Source organism: Chlorocebus sabaeus, chromosome 1, assembly GCF_047675955.1.
Source record: "Chlorocebus sabaeus isolate Y175 chromosome 1, mChlSab1.0.hap1, whole genome shotgun sequence".
NCBI classification, from domain to species: domain Eukaryota; kingdom Metazoa; phylum Chordata; class Mammalia; order Primates; family Cercopithecidae; genus Chlorocebus; species Chlorocebus sabaeus.
Window position 1 is genome coordinate 14,415,956 of NC_132904.1, and position 9,338 is coordinate 14,425,293.

General features: G+C 40.1%; 1 long non-coding RNA gene across 1 annotated transcript in view; it reads left to right on the forward strand.

Moving 5' to 3' along the window:
* Positions 1-9,338, forward strand: part of LOC140711819 (uncharacterized) — a 130,681-nt gene that overhangs the window by 49,188 nt on the left and 72,155 nt on the right. The window lies entirely within an intron of this gene.

The window sequence follows — 9,338 nt, forward strand, 5'->3', positions numbered from 1 at the left end:
GGGATTTCTAGCGCTAGATCCTTGAGGAATCGCAACACTGTCTTCCACAATGGTTGAACTAGTTTACAGTCCCACCAACAGTGTAAAAGTGTTCCTATTTCTCCACATCCTTTCCAGCACCTGTTGTTTCCTGACCTTTTAATGATTGCCATTCTAACAGGTGTGAGATGGTATCTCATTGTGGTTTTGATTTGCATTTCTCTGGTGGCTAGTGATGATGAGCATTTTTTCGTGTGTCTGTTGGCTGCATAAATGTCTTCTTATGAGAAGTATCTGTTCATATCCTTTGCCCAATTTTTGTTGGCATTGTTTGATTTTTTCTTGTAAATTTGTTTAAGTTTTTTGTAGATTCTGGATATTAGCCCTTTGTCAGATGGGTAGATTGTGAAAATTGTCTCCTATTCTGTAGGTTGCCTGTTCACTCTGATGGTAGTTTGGTTTCCTGTGCAAAAGCTCTTTAGTTTAATTAGATCCCATTTGTCAATTTTGGCTTTTGTTGCCATTGCTTTTGGTGTTTTAGTCATGAAGTCCTTGCACATGCCTATGTCCTGAATAGAATTGCCTAGGTTTTCTTCTAGAGTTTTTATGGTTTTAGGTCTAACACTTAAGTCTTTAATCCATCTTGAATTAATTTTTGTATAACGTGTAAGGAAGGGATCCAGTTTCAGCATTCTACATATGGCTAGCCAGTTTTCCCAGCACCATTCATTAAATAGGGAATCCTTTCCCCATTTCTTGTTTTTGTCAGGTTTGTCAAAGATCAGATGGTTGTAGATGTGTGATATTATTTCTGAGGGCTCTGTTCTGTTCCATTGATCTATACCAGTACCATGCTCTTTTGGTTACTGCAGCCTTGTAGTATAGTCTGAAGTCAGGTAGCATGATGCCTCCAGCTTTGTTCTTTTGGCTTAAGATTGTCTTGGCAATGCAGGCTCTTTCTTGTTTCCATATGAATTTTAAAGTAGCTTTTTTCCAATTCTGTGAAGAAAGTCATTGGTAGCTTGATGGCTATGGCATTGAATCTATAAATTACCTTGGGCAGTTTGGCCATTTTCTCGATATTGCTTCTTCCTATCTATGAGCATGGAATGTTCTTCCATTTGCTTGTGTCCTCTTTTATTTCATTGATCAGTGGTGCATAGTTCTCCTTGAAGAGGTCCTTCACATCTCTTGTAAGCTGCATTCCTAGGTATTTTATTCTCTTTGATGCAATTGTGAATGGGAGTTCACTCATGAGTTGGCTCTCTGTTATTGATGTATAGGAATGCTTGTAATTATTGCACATTGATTTTGTATCCTGAGACTTTGCTGAAGTTGCTTATCAGCTTAAGGAGATTTTGGGCTGAGACGATGGGGATTTCTAAGTATACAATCATGTCATCTGCAAACAGGGACAATTTGACTTCCTCCTTTCCTGATTGAATACCCTTTATTTCTTTCTCCTGCCTGATTGCCCTGGCCAGAATTTCTAGCACTATGTTGAATAGGAGTGGTGAGAGAGGGCATCTCTGTCTTGTGCCAGATTTTAAGGGGAATGCTTCCTGTTTTTGCCCATTCAGTATGATATTGGCTGTGGGTTTGTCATAAACAGCTGTTATTATTTTGAGACATGTCCCATCAATACTGAATTTATTGAGAGTTTTTAGCATGAAGGGCTGTTGAATTTTGTGGAAGGTCTTTTCTGCATCTGTTGAGATAATCATGTGGTTTTGTCTTTGGTTCTGTTTAAATGATGGATTACATTTATTGATTTGCATATGTTGAACCAGCCTTGTATCCCATGGATGAAGCCAACTTGATCGTGGTGGATAAGCTTTTTGATGTGCTGCTGGATTTGGTTCGCCAGTATTTTATTGAAGATTTTTGCATCAATGTTCATCAAGGATATTGGTCTAAATTTCTCTTTTTTTGGTGTGTCTCTGCCAGGCTTTGGTATCAGGATGATGCTGGCCTCATAAAATGAGTTAGGGAGGATTCCCTCTTTTTCTATTGATTGGAATAGTTTCAGAAGGAATGGTACCAGCTCCTCTTTGTACCCCTGGTAGAATTCGGCTGTGAATTCATCTTGTCCTGGATTTTTTTGTTAGGCAGGCTATTAATTATCTCCTCAATTTCAGAGCCTGCTATTGGTCCATTCAGGGATTCAAATTCTTCCTGGTTTAGTCTTGGGAGGGAGTATGTGTCCAGGAATTTATCCATTTCTTCTAGATTTTCTAGTTTATTTGCTTAGAGGTGTTTATAGTATTCTCTGATGGTAGTTTGTATTTCTGTGGGGTCAGTGGTGATACCCTGTTTATCATTTTTTATTGCATTTATTTGATTCTTATCTCTTTTCTTCTTTATTAATCTGGCTAGCGGTCTATCTATTTTGCTGATCTTTTTTTAAAAAAAAAACCGCTCCTGGATTCATTGATTTTTTGAAGGATTTTTTGTGTCTCTATCTCTTTCAGTTCTGCTCTGATCTTAGTTGTTTCTTGCCTTCTGCTAGCTTTTGAATGTGTTTGCTCTTGCTTCTCTAGTTCTTTTAATTGTGATGTTAGGGTGTCAATTTTAGATCTTTCTTGCTTTCTCTTGTGGGTATTTAGTGCTATAAAATTTCCTCTACACAGTGCTTTAAATGTGTCCCAGAGATTCTGGTATGTTGTGTCTTTGTTCTTATTGGTTTCAAAGAACATCTTTATTTCTGCCTTCATTTCATTATGTACCCAGTAGTCATTCAGCAGCAGGTTGTTCAGTTGCCATGTAGTTGAGCAGTTTTGAGTGAGTTTCTTAATCCCGAGTTCTAGTTTGATTGCACTGTGGTCTGAGAGACAGTTTGTTATAATTTCCATGTTTTATATTTGCTGATGTGTTCTTTACTTTGAAGTTTGTGGACAATTTTGGAATAAGTGCGATTTGGTTTGCCTTGGAGTGCTTTACTTCCAACTATGTGGTCAAGGTTGAATAAGTGTGATGTGGTGCTGAGAAGAATGTATATTCTGTTGATTTGGGGTGGAGAGTTCTGTAGATGTCTATTAGGTCTGCTTGGTCGAGAGTTGAGTTCAATTCCTGGATATCTTTGTTAACTTTCTGTCTCGTTGATCTGTCTAATGTTGACAGTGGGGTGTTAACATCTCCCATTATTATTGTGTGGGAGTCCAAGTCTCTTTGTAGGTCTCTAAGGGCTTGCTTTGTGAATCTGCGTGCTCCACTATTGGGTACATATATATTTAGGATAGTTAGCTCTTCTTGTTGAATTGATCCCTTTACCATTATGTAATGCCCTTCTTTTTCTCTTTTGATCTTTGTTGGATTAAAGTCTGTTTTATCAGAGACTAGAATTGCACCCCCTGCTTTTTTCATTTTCTATTTGCTTGGCAGATCTTCCTCCATGCCTTTGTTTTGAGCCTGTGTGTGTCTCTGCACATGAGATGGGTCTCCTAAATACTGCACTCTGATGGGCCTTGACTCTTTATCCAATTTGCCAGTCTGTGTCTTTATATTGGGGCATTGAGCCCATTTACATTTAAGGTTAGTATTATTATGTGTGAATCTGATCCTGTCATTATGATGTTAGCAGGTTGTTTTGCTTGTTAGTTGATGCAGTTTCTTCCTAGCATCGATAGTCTTTACAATTTGGCATGTTTTGGCAGTGGGTGGTACTGGTTGTTCCTTTCCATGTTTACTGCTTCCTTCAGGAGTTCTTGTAAGGCAGGCCTGGTGGTGGCAAAATCTCTCAGCATTTGCTTGTCTGTAAGGGATTTTTATTTCTCCTTCACTTATGAAGCTTACTTTGGCTATGTATGAAATTCTCAGTTGAAAATTCTTTTCTTTCAGAATGTTGAATATTGGCCCCCACTCCCTTCAGGCTTGTAGAGTTTCTGCCAAGAGATCTGTTGTTAGTCTGATGGGCTTCCCTTTGTGTGTAACCCCACCTTTCTCTCTGGCTGCCCTTAACATTTTTTCCTTCATTTCAACTTTGATAAATCTGACAATTATGTGTCTTGGAGTCGCTCTTGTCGAGGAGTATCTTTGTGGCGTTCTCTGCATTTCCTGAATTTGAATGTTGGCCTGCCTTGCTAGGTTGTGGAAGTTCTCCTGGATAATATCCTGAAGAGTGTTTTGCAACTTGGTTCCATTCTCCCCATCACTTTCAGGTACATCAATCAGACATAGATTTGGTCTTCCCACATAGCCCCATATTTCTTGGAGGCTTTGTTCATTTCTTTGTGCTCTTTTTTCTCTAAACTTCTCTTCTTGTTTCATTTCATTCACTTGATCTTCAATAACTGATACTCTTTCTTCCAGTTGATCGAATCAGCTACTGAAACTTCTGCATGCATCACATAGTTCTCGTGCCATGGTTTTCAGCTCCATCAGGTCATTGAAGGTCTTCTCTACACTGTTTATTCTAGATATCCATTCATCTAATCTTTTTTCAAGGATTTTAGCTTCTTTGTGATGGGTTCAAACATCCTCCTTTAGCGCGGAGAAGTTTGTTATTACCGATCATCTGAAGCCTACTTCTGTCAACTCGTCAAAGTCATTTTCCATCTTGCTTTGTTCTGTTGCTGGCAAGGAGCTGCGTCTTTTTGAACCAGAAGAGGTCCTCTCGTTTTTAGAATTTTCAGCTTTTCTGCTCTGGTTTCTCCCCATCTTTGTGGTTTTACCTTCCTTTGGTCTTTGATGATGGTGATGTACAGATGGGATTTTGGTTGGATGTCCTATCTGTCTGTTAGTTTTCCTTCTAACAGTCAGGACCCTCAGCTGTATGTCTGTTGGAGTTTGCTGGAGGTCCACTTCAGACTCCGTTTGCCTGGGTATCACCAGCAGAGGCTGCAGAACAGCAAATACTGCAGAAAAACAACTGTTGCTGCCTGATCCTTCCTTTGGAAACTTTGTCTCAGAGGGGCACCCAGCTGTATGAGGTTTCAGTCGGCCCCTACTGGGAGGTGTCTCCCAGTTAAGGCACTTGGGGGTCGGGGACCCACTTGAGGAGGCAGTCTGTCCATTCTCAGATCTGAAACTCTGTGCTGGGAGAACCACTACTCTCTTCAAAGCTGTCACTCTGGGAAGTTTAAGTCTGCAGAAGTTTCTGCTGCCTTTTGTTCAGCTATGCCTTGCCCCCAGAAGTGGAGTCTACAGAGGCAGGCAGGCCTCCTGGAGCTGCGGTGGGCTCCACCCAGTTTGAGCTTCCCTGCTGCTTTGTTTACCTCCTCAAGCCTCAGCAATGGTGGATAATCCTCCCCCAGCCTCACTGCCACCTTGCAGTTCAATCTCAGACTGCTGTGCTATATATAATAGTAAACAAATTTGTGTTCAATTATGAGCACTAGAAACAAATACTAGTGAGTGAATAAAAAGTTAGTGAGGGATTATGATGGATAAATCAGTTAATAAGAGAACTTGATGGATAAGCAAATTAATAAGAGTCCATAGTGGAGGTAATTTCCTCTTTTGAAAAACATTATCTTTGGAATATACACAGGATGTAGTTTTCAAAAGAAAAAAGTGTATATAGGGGAAACAATTTTCACTCATTCTCAAGACATTCAGTACTTTTCCATAGATAATCTATTGCTATACAAGCATAATAATTCCTTTTCAATATATTTTCCCAGCAATAAAGAAGTTCAGTGTTTGTAGTTTTAGAAAGAAGAGTGTTGATCTGGCCTGAAATATAAAGTTTTACTTTAGATATATGTCTCATAAATAGTTTTTAAGAAGTCAGGGAGTATGCTTACAAAGGGATTACCAAGGCCCTATAACACATGAGTTTTGGGGCACAGGGAGATCAAGATTTATAACAAAGTTAGGTGTGATCTAGGGCCAAAGTTTAGCACCAGGGTGTGTGTGTGTGTGTGTGTGTGTGTGTTGGGTGGGACAGGTGGAAGCCTTTGGAGAATGCCTGTAGGCTGCTAGGGAGGTGCTATGATCTCTAGGCCTTGGTAGGTCCTTACGAATAGACATGGTTCTGAACGGTTGACATCCCTACAGGTTTTTAAATATTTTTGTTATCCACAGGGGTGACCCTGGACATCATTACAGAAATTTAAAAATTTCACCCCTGGTCACACAGGTTATCCTTCTCGTGATGGCATGGCAAAACTTGATTTGCAAGAGTTTCTTTTGTACTGTCCCCAGTGTATCCCTTTAAAAATAGAAGGTCCTCCAGGGTGAGGAATGAAGGAGAAAATATCCCTTCTAACCTATTTTCTCATCTTCATTCCAAGGACTCTAGAAAGGCACAACAGGTTTGGTTTTGAAATCTGTGGAATTTTAGTGCTGTCCATTCTTCCAAGTGGATGCATTTAGTGAAGGTAAGAGGAAAGACTGTTTTCTGTATCAAGGGAAGATTCATGTGCAAACCCCAAGATTCAGATGTTAATTGAGAGGAGTTGGTGTCCATAGTTAAGTAGAACTAGCCCAGGTTCATCTGCCTACAAGGGCAACTGTGTGAGGCAAATATGAGGAAACTGGCATAACAGGTGGGGTGGAATCTTCCTGGGAGAAAGAGTAAAGAGAATTCTAGGTGGAGAGGGGATCGATGTGTTGAGCAAATACATGTCTGTCTTCTTATTTCCTATATGAAATCATGGAAAAGACTTTAGAACAAACAATAAATATGTCATAGTAGGAAACCAAAGAGCACTCCTTTGGCCAGAAATAGAAACTGTTTAAACAAAAATAAAAGCAAAACAACAACAATAAAAAACACCTTAGACTTTGAAAACGATAGAAGTTAAAAAAATGGAAAGTTGCCTGGATGTGCTTTTATTGTGGCCTCTCTAATGAACCTATCCCCACTCTATCTTTGTGTCCTTGCTTGTCCTAAGCAGCATGGTGGCAGCCGTGGCATTCATCAGGCTAAAGTGGTCGTTTTGGCACTTGGGCTTGAGATGACAGTGAAGCGGCATCGTTTGGGGAAATGCCAGTGGTTTGTTGTCTCACACTATGGAAATTGAAGATATGGACACAAAAGGAATGTGTTTAAGAGTGAAAGTTTAATAGGCAAAAGAAAGAAGAGAGAGTTTCCTTGTGCATTGGAAGGGTGTCTAAGCAGGTTTCTGGGTTTGGGGTTAGTTGTGGTTGGTTTTATAGAGCAGCTTGAGGAGGCAGTGTCTGATTTACATAGGGCTGAGAGGATTGGTTGGATCAGGTGTACACTTTATGTGATGCATTTAGAGGCTGGCCATCCCACACTAATCTTTAGTATGCAGATGGGGCCTCTACCTGGCCTGTGCCATGTTGCCTGCACATGTGAAGACAAAGAAAAGGGAATAGGAGGCCAGGTGTGGTAACTCATGCCTATAATCCTAGCACTTAACAGAGAACAAGGACACTGGATCAAGAGAGGTCAGGAGTTCAAGACCAGCCTGGCCAAGATGGTGAACCCCGCCTCTACAAACAAACAAATAAACAAAAATTAGCCATGCGTGGTGGTGGGCTCTTGTAATCTCAGTTACTCAGGAGGCTGAGGCAGAGAATTGCTTGAACCTGGGAGGCGGAGGTTGAAGTGAGCTGAGAACGTACCACTGCACTCCATCCTGGGCTACAGAGTGAGATTCCAACTGAAACAAAACAAAACAAAACAAAACAAACAAAAAAAAGAAAAAGAAAAAAAGGAAGAGGAAACCTCCATGTTGAGTATGCGTGGCTTCCAGGTATCCCTTTTCTATTTATACGTGCCGACATTTACTTTTGCTTGATTTTTCAGGCTGATTTTTGTTAGAAAAGAAATTATATGGGTGCTGCTTTTTTATTAAAAGAAAAACCTTCCCGAGGACTCCCTTACCCACACTGACTGCTTAATAATTTCTTTTCAGCCCCTGTATCGGCAGTGCTTGCTTCTGATAGGCGATGACCATGAGAGGGGCCAGGAGTCTCTAGACCTAGAGACAAGTTGCCAGCACTCTCCTGATGGAGTGTTTCCCTCCTCATCACCACCTGCTGGTCAGTTTGACAAACAGATGAATAAAAGTTCTCAAATACACAATAAACAGATAACCCCAACATCACCAGAAATATCAAGTTGGGATGGCATTTTTTCAAATTGTCTTTATTTTTAGTCTGCATAATCTGTTGCTTTCTGAGGGAAGTTTTTTGAGTTCTCCCACTGAGACTGTGGATTTGCATTTTTCTTTTTGTATGTCTGTCAGCTTTTGCCATATATATTTTGTACTTGCGTTGTGTTGTGAGGCAGATTCATGATCTATGTTGTGGGAGAATTCTGTATTTATCAGATGTTCATCTTACGTTCTATTTTGCCTAGTATTGATGGTATAGCTTTACTTTTCAGTTTCACATTCATTTAGTATATCCTTTTCCTTTCTGTGAACCCTTGTGTGTTGTTTATTTGAGATATGCTTTCTTAGGTACTGACAGTGACCCCCAAATTCATATGTTGAAGACCCAACTCCCAATGCCCTTGGAGGTGGGCCTTTGAGAAGTAATTGGGTTTAGATTAAATCATGAGGGTGGAGCCCCCATGATGGAATTAAGTCTTTCTAAGAAAAGGAAGAGAGTCTGAGCTCTCCTCTGTCTGCATCATGTGAGGACACAGAGAGCTGGCAGCTATCAACAAGCTGAGAGAAGAGGACTCAGAAGGCAACTTACCTCACTAGAGCCTTGTCATATCGCTTCCCAGTTTCCAGAAGAGTGAGAAATCAATTTCTGTTGTGTAAGCCACTCTGTCTATGAAATTTTGTTATGACAGCCAGAGCTGATTAATGCATGCTTCTTGAACTTTGTTTTTAACTCAGTATGAAACTCTTATATTTTTATAGGAACATTACTCCATTCTTTTTTAGTGTGTTTATTAATAATTTTGGATTTATTTGTGCCATATTTTAGAACTCCTCTTTCCTCTTTCCCACACTTACTTGTTGTTTCAATCCAAGTGCATGATAAGGTTTAGGAATCACTATCTTAACAGGATATGAAGGGCTAGATAAGGGAAGCTGGCTTGCATTCAGGGAAGAGACAGAGGAGGGAAGCTGCCAACTGGGCTGTACTAAGATGACCTGAGCCCCAGACTCTGAATGAACATCCTCTTCTGGATACAGGACATGCCAGAGGCATCATTTTGAAATCGGCAAATTTTATTTGCTTTGCGTTCTTTCGTCATCTGTATTAGCTTTTGCCTCTTGAGTGCCAAAATATAGCAGTTTTTATATTACCCAAGTTCCTGAGTTTAGTTTTTCTTGTCAGAATTTTCCACCTTTAGAAATCCCAAATGATATGTTTCCTCTCTTTCTCAGACCATGCTTTCATTTCAGTCAGTGTAACATTTCAGCCAGGTCTTAGGAGTTTAAAAATCTGATTGGATTGATTCATACTAAGCTATAACAGATCTACCA